This window comes from Anopheles stephensi, chromosome 3 (genome assembly GCF_013141755.1).
Source record: "Anopheles stephensi strain Indian chromosome 3, UCI_ANSTEP_V1.0, whole genome shotgun sequence".
In the NCBI taxonomy this organism is placed as follows: Eukaryota; Metazoa; Arthropoda; class Insecta; order Diptera; family Culicidae; genus Anopheles; species Anopheles stephensi.
In genome coordinates, this window is record NC_050203.1 from 4,938,016 (window position 1) to 4,952,036 (window position 14,021).

A 14,021-nucleotide genomic window follows, 5' to 3' on the forward strand; every position below is an offset into this window, starting at 1 on the left:
GCGGTTTGCCTCCATAAAGCTCCGGGGAGTTCTTCTCGGGTTTATCCCCGGACCTTGAAGCGAAGCCCGCTTGAAGTGTGTTTTGATTTTTCACGCCTTCACTTAAAAGGCGACGCAATGGAAAACGGCCACATCCTTCTCGGTGGAAGTTTTGCTTTTTCTTTTGGCTTCGGTCTGGTTTCTGATTTATTTATATCCTTCCAGCTTTTTTTTCTTTCGTTGGCGTCCTTTAGTGTTTAATTGTCTAATCATGAGCCTGTTAAGAATAAACCGTCTTAGGAAGTGTGTCCGGGCGTGTCTAGGTGTAAAGTGGGGAAAAGTTTGGTGAGAAAATTGCTCATTAATGACATCGGCACATTGAGAGAGAGCGCTCGACTGTCTTGCTATTACTTCCTTATTTATTTCCTTATCTCTTATTTTTATAATACAATTAACTTCCCTTTTTAAAGCTTATATCACTCTTGCAATAAACGGACAACTAATGGGCATTCTAGGAACGAAACCCACCTTTTAAAACACGCACGCACATGCACACCTTCAACAAACCCGGTAGCACAGCCCCGGTACGTAATTAAACAATTAACGGAGGACGCTTCGGATAACGGCGATCGAAAACAGTCGATTTTATTGCTCGTCCCACACACCCATCAGCATCGTCGCAGTCGGAGAAGGAACAATAAAACCGACCATCATTAGGCGGTTGGAGTTGTCCAGAAGCGCCAAACTCGCGGAAACACATAAACATAGGAGAAATACGACCGACAGTCAACGAGCACTAAGATTAGCTAGTGAGGCGGACGAGCGACAACTTTTGGTCTCCAACAGTGTAGTGTGTGTGCTGTGGGACATTAGGAGGCTTCTGAGAAGTTCCAAGAAATCATGAAACTTCCAGGCCAAGGAAAGGGATGGGAAAAATAGCACAAACAAAGCCGTTGGTCGGATGTGAGATGTGGAAAAACAAATGGGAAAATAAATTAAAGACTTGCACGTACCGCACCTACTACTGTCCGGTAGTAGTAAGTGGCACTTGAGAAGTTGGAAGCCTTTCCCCGCATGTGGCTTGACGTGATAATAAAATTTAATTGTATTGTGGAGATGCATTCCACAGCTCAGGGGGGAGACATTGTTTGTGTCAACTGGTTTTCTTTGAGTAGAAAACTTGAAGCTAAAAAGACTGAAAGATTTAAGATCTCCGTTGGCCAAACTTTAATTTAAACAACGCTTTTTCTACTTCTTTCCCCTGCTAAAAGCGCCCCCGACAACCACACTATCGTCAGGAACATTCCAGCCAGAATTGCTAACGCTACTCCTGTGCTTCATCTTCTTGAGACGCCCATTCGCGCGAGGAATCCATCAAAATGAATCTTCCACGACGCTGCCGTCGCCGTCAAGAAGCTGCGCGGGAGAGCACCAATGGACCATTATGAAAGATATTTTCTTATGGGGTGGGTCATTTTCTCTGTCGTTCGTTCGTTCTTGTCGCTTCACACACACACACTCACACACACTAGCCTAAAAGGTAGAGAGGGACCATTATGCAGCCCACAGGTAACCACCGACGAACAATGTAAAGGATGGATGGAGTAAAATATACTAATAAATTTGGTAATAAATTTTCCCTCCACCGCTCATATTTAACTTTACGGCCGGTTCTTTTTCATTCCGAGCCACCCCTTGCTTCCCCCGTCTGCACCCACCCCTCCTATTCGGGTGGCCGCTATTCAACACTTTCCTTTTCATGTGTACGTACGTTTGTGCTGTGCCTTGAAGCAGCATAAATCATTTTGATTAAAGCATATAAATCATAATCCATCCCTCTCTCTCTCTCGCGCCTCGCTCTTCTCTCTCTCCCTCTGCACTAACAGTTGTCAGCTTCTTTGGTCCATCCAAGTAGTGGATTCTTATCATCGCGTAGAAGGATTTCTGTTTCGTTATGAAGAAAATGGGAAGATTCCACGAAGCCGGAAAATTGTGTCATTGGAAAAATTTGGAATGGAAATGCGGGCCCTTTCAGAAGAGGCGAAACTTATAATCAAAATGATGATGACTTTATGTCGAAGTTCTGGCGGCGACTTGCGTAAGAAGTGGGCGCACACACACACACACATAAAAACATCAATCACAAATACCTTTTTCCCATGCGAGGACGTTTTCAAGCAGAAGACACACATGTACACAAACACAACCACACACACACAGAGTGAGACAGACCACTATCGGAATCTGAAAATATCAATAAATTCTCACATTTTTCTTCACTCCCTGGCGGCACTCGGGCGGCATCGATTGCCCTCCGCCCGTTTTCCCTCTTTCCCCCACCCCTCCCTCCCTTTTCTTCCTTTCCGATTTTTTCGATTAATGACGCTTCTCTAACAATATCCTCCGCATCCCCCCACGCCCAGCCACAACCTCTTCTTCTTCTTCTTCTTCTTCACCATTTCGTATCCTTTTTTTATGTTGAACGCTCCTTTTTTTCGCTTCCCCCAAAAATACTGCTGCTTGCACATTTATTTATTGCTTCGTTGTGTTCTGCGTTGTTGTTGTTTTCATCTTCTTGTTCTTCTACTCGTTTTCTTCTTCATTTCTTTCTTCTTTGCTAAAATTACTGCTTTTCTTATCAACTCTTTTCCGATTTTTTCGTTTCGTAACTTTTGCGCTTCGCTTTGCTTCTTCTGTTCGCCTCTTCGGGGTTTTTTTTTGTTGAGCTTAAAGAACTCACTGGACAATTTATTCCACACTGGCAGACATTTATTATCATCACGAAATCGCGGTTGCATCTTCGTATTTTCTTCCCTCGCCCCCCGGACGTTTGGTTGCGCTTGTGTTGTCCTGTGAACGTTTAAAGGCTGTCTTCTGCCCTTTTCGCTTTTCTTCTTTGTTCTGTGTGTTGCTCCATTGGATGGTGCGGATGGAAAATTATGTACAAGCACACATACAAGCACACACACACACACATACACACACACATGCAAGTAATTTTTCCCGCCACACCACAAAGCCACCATCGACCGCAAAAATCGATCGCAATTGTGCAGCAACACATGCGGTTTCTTCTTCGGTTTTTGCTGTGTTTGTTTTGCGATACTATACGTTTCTTTTATATTGTGTTGTGTTTCATTTTGAAGGTTTTTTTGTTTTTTCTTGTTGTTTAATATTATTTAATGCATTTTCCGTTTAGTTCTAAATTTTTTTAATGCTCTTTTCATTTTTATACATTTTCTCATCTTTAGTAATTAAGAAATTCGCTTCATTTCACACTCTCTCCCTCACACAGCTTCATTTCTACTCGTTCGCCTACCACACATCTGCTTTGGGTATGCGCCGTTTTTATGTCTTTCATATGGATGCATCTTATTCCCGCTTCGTTTTGGCAGTCTGCCACCATTCGCGTCCACTGTTTCCCAGGACTGTGTGTTCACCATTCTCAATCCCCAGCTTTGCCCACTGGCTCGTCGGTCGTCGCCGTCAAGAGTTATTATCATTTTTATGTTTTATTTAACATAATTAAATTTTTCACTATCTCGATTCGGGCGATCGTCTCCTCGCGCGGGAGACAGAAATCGAGGGAAGATCCAAATTAATGGCGCAGGCAACAGAAGGAAGCAAACCGCAAAGAGAACGACAAAACGTCTCGGAAAAAGGGTGGACAAATTCCGCGCACGAAAGCGAAACCGAATTCAGTCGGCAATGGTCGGGAGGAATGGTTCTTCTCTCTCCCTCTCGCTGTTTGCGGTTCCGAAAAATTAATTTAATGATTTTCTTCTCTTTTGGCGTCTTGTGTACCTCCTCTAGAGACTCTAAAGATTGTCTTCAAATTTTAGGGGGTTTCATCTTGTTCGCGCAATGAATGGTGGTCTTGCTCATTGGGCGCCAAAATTTTACACCGATGCATTAAACACAATGCAGCTCACAGTACGGCAAGCAGTACAAATGACAATTTTGGGAAGCAATCATCAGCAAGGAAAAACACACACACACTAATGTTTGTTTATTTGTGCAACGAATAATTTTACACTTGTTGCACTTCTTCTGCTCGTTGCTTCCATTTCCAGTTCCTGATTGTTGCCTGCTGTCATTTGGCTGGGTGCGCTAATTGAGTTACTTCTGAATTGATGCGGATGAGCTACTGAGGTGTCGCCGTGCCATAGCATAGCGTTATAAAATTATTAAATCAACCCAAATCTTTCGTTTGCTTTTGCTTTACCCCCCAACATGATTCATTTTAAGTGAGCATTTCCTTCGCTGTATAGATGGAGCGAGGGGGAGTGTTATGGTCAATTGCCTTCAGCTGCTGCTTCCATTTCGCCACAATTACCCGTAAAAACAGAAAGTGCACAAGAGAAGACAAGACAAGGAAAAAGGCGCACAGGAGAGCGAACTCATCCCTAATTGAACGCAAGCTAACTGCGTGAATAATGGGAAAAGTTGTCATTTCTCTAAATTACGTTACGCCACCGTGGCCCGCGTCTGTTAGTAGTCACCCAACCCAGTGAACCGTTCGCCCCTGACAACACCCTAACAAGGAGATGACGATGGAAAACTTCCCTTTTTTTGTTTTCACTTGGCTTCCTTCTAAAACTGAAATCAAAAATTACTTACACGAGTACACGGGCCCCAAAAACGCAACACAACGTCTTTCCCCTCGAAGACACTAACCAGCAAATTATGATAAATTTCGCACCCGTGTTGTGTTGTAAAAAGGCAGCACCGACTGAAAACGTTCCTACGGGAATGCACCTGAACAAATATTACAACCTGTGCCCATCAATCCACGCCTCAGAACGACGGTCCCTGTGAGCGGAGAAAGCAACCCCACGGGGAGGTTTTTTTAGTTGTTATGATTATAATTATTTTAAGCCGCGTAGTTGCGCGCGTAGATGTAACGCCCAGACGGCAGCTGCACAATTTTGCAGCAAAAATGCAGAACCTCTCCAACCCTAGGAGCACCCGAGGGGCCCGCCATCGTCGTCTCGTGTCTTTTTTTGCCAGGGAAACTGCGAACAGAAGCTGCCCGCGTGGGGATATGTGTTTTGGTAAGAAAGATTAAAATAGAACATGGGCGAGCACACGCAGCAGCAGAATGGATTGTGTTTGTGTCGCGACTCGAGGAAAACTGTCTGACACTGTGATGGCGTACAGCGACAAGACAAGTCTCTACCGGGTCGCGTAGTACATGGCTCCAACAGCCAGGCAAACACATTGCTTTTTAATTGCAGTTGTGTTGTTTTTGTTTTGGACCATGTAGAATTAAATTTGATCAGAAATATAACACAAAAATACAGTTAAAGTAATTAATTCTTCTAGTAACCATTCTAAACAGTTTCACCAATGAACTTCCAATTAAGCATTGCTGTCAGTTGTCACCGCTTACTAGATTGATCTTAATTCATGCAGTTTGACAGCCGGTTTGACAGCCTGTCAAAAACTGCTCAATTCTACCGGGAGTGCCCGGCGAACCCCCTTTTTGTGTTATACTCATGTGGAACAATTTCCCCACTGATTGGTCCCCCATTTATGAGCCATTCCACGGCGGCTAGCGGCGGCCAGCCATTCTGCGACTCATTATTGTTCAATAATGAACCTAATAAGAAGTAAGCTGAAGGCAAAACCTTCACACAAGAAAAAGGCCACGGCAATGAGAAATGATTGTCGCTGATGATAATAATGATGGAGATGATTACAATGCTGATGATGATGACCAGAGAGTGAGATGGTAAAACGGATGGAAAATAGCATAATCCTCTCTGGAGAAGTAAACAGAAAGCAGCGTGCAGACGACACAACAACAAGCCTGAATAAAACCTTAACGAATGACTTTCTCTGTCCTGTGACGACCAGGCGAGCGAAGGGAATGGCGCAAAGTTGCACGTGCACGCGGACCCGCGACCAGGGGGGATACGTTACGACGATGATAAATGAGCCAGATCTCTTCGTTGTCTAGGCATGCCATCCCATCCTATCGCTCCCCGGTAAACGACACGCGGGACACGCGAGACAAGACACACGAAACAGACCCCAAGAAAAAAAGCTTCAAAATTCACACATTATTAAAATAACTCCGAGAGCGCGACTGACTGACTCACTCGAGGGGAGATTGGATCGAGGAAAAGAAAAACGGATAGGTATGCTAAATCAGGATTTATGAATTTTTAAAACAACCTCCCCATCGCCGAAATAGCCCCGTTTTGCATGTTTTGGCCATATTCATTCAAAAGAGCGCAGCCAGCAGCACCGGGGAAGCACATTAAATTAAATTCCACATCCGCGAACAAGCGCGACGAAATCGCGAAATGATTGGAATTCATATGCCACCGAGAGACAGACAGACGAAACTCTCCTTGCCCTTCCCTGATTAGCCGATCGTTTGAAAGTGGCTGATGTATTGCGGATAGAAAGAGAGAAAGAGAGAGAGGAAAGGAGAGAGAGCTTATATGAATCACAAAAGTGTGTCTTAGTTTAAATATTTATGACATACTTGAGTTGGAACATGAGATCCTTATGCGACTTGAGCGTTTGGGGAAATTTACATGCGATCGTCACGCATCGATCGACTACCTCTTGTGGCCATCTTCATTAAGTTAGGACTAATATTATTACCCTTTTTGACTAGCCCGCTAGAGAAACAAACGAGGGATCGTCGATATGTTGGAAGCACTCGGAGACGCTTTCACGAGGTCAGAGGGCTTGCTTCTTCGCCAACGACTTCATCTTCCTTCTAGAGGTAATAAAACTTAAGCTCCGGGGGGGGGGGACAACAACACTAAATCACGGCTCGCGTCGAAGGCAACTCAAAACCAGCCGATGTCGCTAATTAAGCCATCAAGAGATACTGCTCTGCGCACCGGAGGAGTTTTATGCAACTTCGAACGGCAACGACCAGTTCAAAGGTCCGGCGATGATGCGTTCAGTTCTTTAGCAGTGGCGTGTGTTGCGCGCGCGGTGGGTCCCACCGAAAAGCGCTATGACGCGTCGAGTCGCTTCCGTAAAGGGTAGGAAGATGCAACGCGCCACAGATTCAAAACCGCGCCAAAAATCCTTCCTGCTCGCTCCGAGGGTGGTTTTTCCCTGTGCGATCTCGCATAAAATTCACGATTTCTGGAATTCTCAACGATTGCGTGTTTCGCGGCAAGCAAGGAGACACACACACACACACACCACATCCGTTCCGGGGAAAAAGAAGACGAGAAAAAGCGCAATCCTCCACTTCCAGCTCATGGCACAGGAATGTGGGAGCGGCGCACGGTTTCAGGGCGAAACGAGCGGTCGACGTCAAAAGGCCACACGAACTGCGAGGCTGCGAGTTGAGAAGACGGGCAAACTAACAAAATAACAACGTCTTTGCACGGCGAAGCAATAAGAAACTGGAGGCAAAAGAACGAAGCACGAAGAACTAAACACTAAAGGAGAAAAATCCATCCCCCGCGAGACCCGAGCAAAAGAAAGATGAAAACGCACAAGGAAAAGCGCGGAGGAATAGGTAAATTACAGAGAGCACCATGAGTAGGCTGGGCGCGAAGGGCGCGGACTGGAGAAGCGATTTGGGGAGCATTCGATTCAACCAAAAAAAAAAAAATGAAAAGAAGGAGCAAAACCCAACGCCTTAAAACGCCGACGTTGGAAGTAAGAATCCGAAAAGAACTTCACCAAACACAGCTCGAAAACCAGTTTTGCTTGTCTTGTTCTCCTCTCCGGTTATCCAGTTCTTGTGTGTCGCAGCATCACCCAGCCAGCCAACAAATCCTTCTTATTTTCGTTCGAGTTTTATCTTCACCCGCCGTCGTGTTGTTGTTTCCTTCTTCATTATCTCTTCTCCTGTCCTTTCTATCCCCCTTCTTTAACTCCTTTGGAGTTCTTCGTTTATGTTCGGCTTTTTGCTCCTTCTTTCTTAACCCCTTGCCACGGATTTCTTTCCTTCTTCTCCTTCTTCTCCACTGTTCCTTCCACTAGTTTCTTTGGCTGCATTTGCTATCCTTGCTTCCCAGATGCTTTATTGCGTTCGTTATCTTCTTATTGTGTTGTGAGTTTTGTACTGCTTTTTTACTTCTTCCTTCTTCTTTTTTCGTAATGCTCCCTTGGCTGCGCGTTGGGAACTCCGTTTGCGCGTCTGTATTTATTTTCCTTCTTTTGTCATTTCGACTCCACCAACACACACACACACACCCGCCCCCCGTCCGAGAACCGATGCAACAACCCGAGACCAATCGCTTTACCGCCGGGTCGTTGCATTACGACAGACACACAGACACACACAGAGAGTGCATTATTTCCCAGCCACCCGCGGACTGCACTGCGGGCTGGCCTCCCCAACAGCAGACGACGACGCCGTTCGATCGTCGTTGTGTTTTTTGTTGACCACCCGCACATTTTCCTTTTAGCCGGAGCAGCTCGCGTCTCCGTACTCCGCAACCTCTTCTGTGACGTCCAAAGACAATGTCCTCCATTTTAATCCCATCCCATCTCGGGTCTTTCCACTACCCCACCACGATCTTTCGGAGTTCCTTTCGAGGTCTCCGAATGGAAAAAAGAAAAGTGTGTGTCTATGTGTGTGTGCCAATAAGTCATCTCCATTGCATTGTGCACGGGAAAAGTGGTTGTAACTTGGATGCAGTTTGTTCGCCTTCACTCTCATCTATGGGGTGCTCACTGCTCTCCTAGTTGCATTTCTGAGGTGCAATCCTTCTCCTCCTCATCTCCAGACAGTTGTGGTCAACAAAAAAAAAAAAAAAAACCCCAGTGCGATGAAAATTCCCCCTCGCTGTCCGATGATAAATATTTATCTTCGCCAGGATATGTAATGAAAACTATTTAAAACTGAAGCAAAAATATTATTCGAAAACCGCTCGCCCTTTTCTTGGGCGAGGGGTGAGTTATTATTGTTTTTGCAACGAGGGCCAGAATTGATGATTGAGGCAATGAAAATAAACGGCTTTTCCCCCCTCCTTGACGCTCAATCACACAAACATCGCATCAAGAAAATTGAACGGATAAATATTTATCCCACCGTCCGTCGTCTGCATGATGATTTGTTTGCGTTCGAGGATTCTACGGTCGGTTCTCGCCCCGACCATATGTTTTCAATAGTTTGCTTTCTCGTTTTTTCTCTTGATAGTTTTGATTTTCTTAGCAAAACTATTATTACCTTTTTTGCTACTTCTAATTAGCAGCAAAGTCCAGAGCCTTCCATCGTTTTATTCTAATTCGCCCCCTCCGAGAAACCTATTCGCCCATCATCTCGTGACGGGAGTTTTCTAAGAAATACAGACGCACATTACGATCGCTCTTTTATGACTTCCAGTGTGGAAAGAAATCCTAATTAACCAACGTCAAAAAGAAACGGCCAAATCCAACCACAAACACATTCGTCACCCCTGAAAAGGGCAAGCAGTTATTAGCTACACGCTCCGCGTTCTAAACATTCTTCCGAGCGGAGTGAAAATGCTCATAAAACTGTTTTTTATTTCGCCAAAAACCCTCATAAAATCCGCACAAAACACAGGGCAAGCGCAGGCACGGGATTTGCGTTCGAAAATTTGCACCAATTAATATTTTCACCAGTGAAGCACAGAAAACACTGATTAAAATTCTTTCGACCAAAAATTTGATGTTACTTTTCGATTTTGGAAGTACGGATGCTGCTCATTACAGTTTGTTGTTACAGGGGGAGTTCTTCTGACTTCCTTCCGACCGGCCGAAAGTTTAATGTCCACAAAACATGCGCGCTACATAAAACATCCATTAAACGCACACAATGGTCAAATTTATGGCCATTCAAATCTCATTCAAATGTGGTCCCGGCTTCCTTTTCTGCTTCTACTGCTTTCAGGACAGAGAGAGAGAGAGAGAGAGAGAGAGAGAGAGAGAGAGAGAGAGAGAGGGAAGGAAATACACAACGCCAAAACTTAACCATTAGTTGGTTTTGAAGCTTTGTTAAGCCACCATTGTCTTTCGGTTGGGCGATGCGTTTCTCAACGGCACACTCTGTAATTTCCTTCACTGCTAGTTCCTTCCTTCCATTTCGGGCTGCCCCATATCAGCTTCCGGTCTTGCGGACAGTTTTGCTGGCCACTACTGCAACAAGCTATGTTCTAGATCGTTCGCGATCATACACGCGCACGCACACACCCCACACAACCCAATTCCAACACGCTTCGGCTGGCAGTGGCAGCAACCAGCGGCAACAAGAAGAACATCATCATTCTCCACACTGCCAACATCGTTTATGTTAGTTTTATGCTCTGCCTCCCGTTTTCCACTTCTTCATTTGCACCATATTTCGTAGGAATTAATTAAGCGCACGCCGGAGTCTCTCCGCCCCGAAAAAACCCACGCTCATTATTATCGTGGACGGACACGCTCGGTGTCTCCTGCTTCACTTTTGCTTTTGTAGGCCACCGGTTTTTCTTTTCCCTGTCCCAAACTACATTATTAATGGGATTGGAAGATTCGGTTTCACTAATAGTAAGGTAATTACCGGGAGTGAAATCATTATCAGAGGATCAATATCTCCTTCTTCAAGGGAAGGACCCTGAGGCAGTACGAAAGTCCCGTAATAAACCTGGTGCAATTTACTAGCAAAATGCTCTTAAACGCCATTTAAAAAAAACCTTGGAAGTGGGCCAACATGAGTAAAACAGTCCTGCAAAAATGTGTATCCCCAACAGCAGCAGCAGCAGCAGCGGCACGTGGCCCTTGCGAATCCGCCGTGTCCTTGAACCCTTTCCAACATGCGTTGGGTTTTCGGCCGCGATCCATAATCGATTGGCTTTAGGGGAAACACAGGGACACAGGGGTACACAGCGGTACAAAAACACAATCCGCACTAATTAGTGGCGACCGCGGGGTGAGTCAATCCAATAGGCTAAACGATCGCGCTACCCGCAACACGTATTATCCAATCGACGCCAAACCAACACCAAACCGGCATTACTTTCAATTTCGCGACCCGGAAATCGTGCTCCGGATACGAGCAGCAACCCATGAGCGCCGGCCGGTTGGCGCGAAGGTTTTTTTTTTTTTTTGGGAGAAGCCTTCGCAACACTAACCGCCAACGAGTTCTTCAAGGCCAAACCGTTCGCTGGCGTACGTTCTTGATCTCGCGACTGCCTCCACCGCCACGCCACCATCATCATCATCATCATCATCGTTCACCTTTCGGACAGAATTTTGTACTTAACAAAACACAAGTAGGAACCATTAAGAGAATGTCAGAACTGGATGGGAGGGGGGTGAAATAAAAAAAAAACCATCACACGATCGCGCGAGATGATTTTGTTGTTGTGGGAAAGGTTACGGATTTTGCATCAAACTTTTGCTTGAGAGCGCTTGGATCGTGATCGTGGTGGATCTATTCCACGGAGATACTTCGCTTAAGGTTGATGAGCGGCTTTTTTAAATAATTTTTTTTTACCAAAAGTATGGATTCTAACATCTGAAGAGCATATCGAGTGATCGAGTGAGAAGAGTTGAGATTAGGATCCGAAGCATCATTCTCAATCGTAAAATGTGACAACTGATCAACTGAGCGATGCACTGTCACGCTAGGAGGCAAGCCGCAGTTAATGCTGGTGGTGGTGGTGGGAGCGGTGTAGCACAGCGTGTTTGAGTGATTGAAGTTGATTGTTTTTGTTTGTTTCGTGTTTTTGCGAGCGCGCGCGCTTTGTTGTTATTTTTACTCGCGCTCCCCCCAGTCTACGCGCGCGAGTGTGTGCGCGAGCGTAGGGGTTGGTGTCGAGTGTGTGCGTGTGTGTGTGAGCTAGCAAGGGGGGAAGGGGGTGAAGGGCGTCGGGTGTTACATCTCACCCGCGGCTATACCGACCGATCGCAACAACGGCTGGCCGGTGAAGGTCATTTCGATACAACAACCCTTCTTTTTTTCCACAGACGACTCACAAACCGGAGATCCGTGTGTGAAACAGCAGCACACCCTGGCAGTGTGGCACTTTTGGTGACCCGTGAAGCTAGGGATTAAAATTAAAGGAATCTTCTGAAACACACACACACACACACCCGCCAAGACGATCGCAACCTCACTGTACTGTAGTATGATCGCATGCGCAGAAATAGAAACCGCATCCGTCTTCGTCGGGAGCGTTTACATTTTTGCAACAAAACCGAATCGGGACCCGCATGCGCACGCCGGCCACTCGCTTGTGTGTGGAATCGAATGTGGGCAGGCGGTCGGGTCGAGCAGGCGCACTATACGTCACACGGCCAGCGATTTATTCTTGTGCTCGCGATCGCGCGCCCGAGATAGACTTTGTTTTCATTACGGCACGAAGGGGAGCGGGACCTAGAATAAACAAAAAGCGCACCACTGAGTGTGTGTGTGGATGGTCGTGTCGTGCGATTTATTTTATTGTTTCATCACCCGTGGAGGTAGGAGAGTCTGGACCACCATGAAGGGATATTCTGAAAGGGCATCCTTGTTCCGGGCGCGAGTTGTAAAGTTTATGTTAGCAGCGGACAGAATTGGATTTCCGCTCTTGCGAGAAGAATGAGTCGTAGTGTTTACCCAAAAAAGCACACACACGCACACACGACCCGGACCGTCAAACGATAAGAAGAGAAATCAGAACGTGAATTTGGCACAAGTTTGGTCCGAGACGCACACGCTCCCACTGATATGCTTCTTCCGTTCTGGGCCGCCGCCAAGGCGAAAGGAATTTTAAATCATTCTTCTCCGCGGCCCCGGCACAAAAGGAACTGAGGGAACTATAGTGAACGGAATGGCACTTGCCTCAAGACCAACGCATCCCCGCCGCCCGCTGCCACACCGTAGCCCAGACATGCTTTCTTATCATTACGGAAACAAACGCTGAAAATGGGCAAAGAGCAAACACGCATATCTGATAAATGAGGTGAAGGTTACAGTTGTTCTCTTTCGACGCCGAAGAGGAATCTTGGTACGGAAATAAGGCGGGTTGGCCCTTTCTTTCAATATGAAGCTGGTGGTCTCATGGAATCATGAAATCTATCTCTAAAATCTTCCATTGGCTCATAGTAAGCAATGTCCCTTAAGTCCCGCCAGATCGACATCAGAACAACATAGTTTGGGTTTGAATCATTCAAATCATATTGCTCACCATCAAGGCTCGATAAATGCTATCTTAATTGGATTTTGCTTCAATTAAAATTTTATGGTAACAGCTGTATTACAACAGCCGCTTCAAACGAATGGCACACCGGGCGCCAAGTGCTCACAGCTTCTCCGCGGGCCTGCAACATTATTTGCACAATTGATTCAATAAAAATACACCTCCCCGAGCCGTTCGCAGCTGAGTAATTATTTTACCTTTTTCCAGACACTTTTCGGGGCTTCGGACCGATGGAGTTCCCTACTCCAACAACAACACTGTCCTACTGCGTGTGATCATCTCTCCCCGACCCCTTCTTCCGAACGAAGGCAAAACAATGTTGCAATTTTATTTCACCCAGAGATACATCATTATGTTACACACCGTGGACCGTCCGCTCGCTCAATTATATTGCACAATAATTCACATTTTTATATCGGCGTTATTTCATCGCAACGCAGGACGGTTGCGAAAGTCGCGCTGCTAATCACAAAACGCAACATGCATCCATCGTCCCCGTAGTGGTCGTGCCGATTTCACGTTCCTCGGGTGTGCGGCGCAAATGAGTTTAACGAGTTCGTACCGAGGTGAGAAAAATCACTCCCAGTCGTGAAGACGTTTAACAACCGTAAACCAACTTAGAGATGAAGCACATACTAGGGAGGAAGAAGCAACAAACCCTGCAACATGGAGCAAATGTGCTGGTTTGGCTGGGGCGCGTGACGAAATAATAATAGGGCACACACACACACCATTACTACTACCGAGATCGAGTGGACAAGACAAGGCACGACGAAGACATTTGCGCTACGGAAAGCAACAATGTTGCTGGCTTTATGCTGAAGGATAACGAAAGGCGTTTGGTTTAGTACAATAGCAAGCTGTACTAAAAACACTTCCTAAGAGCCTCGCTATGCTGGAAGAGGACGCTGGTCCATTTCATTCTGC

The 14,021-nt window shown here is 45.9% G+C and overlaps 1 protein-coding gene across 6 annotated transcripts in view; it reads right to left on the reverse strand.

Moving 5' to 3' along the window:
- LOC118510262 (DNA N6-methyl adenine demethylase) overlaps window positions 1-14,021 on the reverse strand; it is a 151,264-nt gene that overhangs the window by 33,655 nt on the left and 103,588 nt on the right. The gene's annotated exons all lie outside the window — the stretch shown is intronic.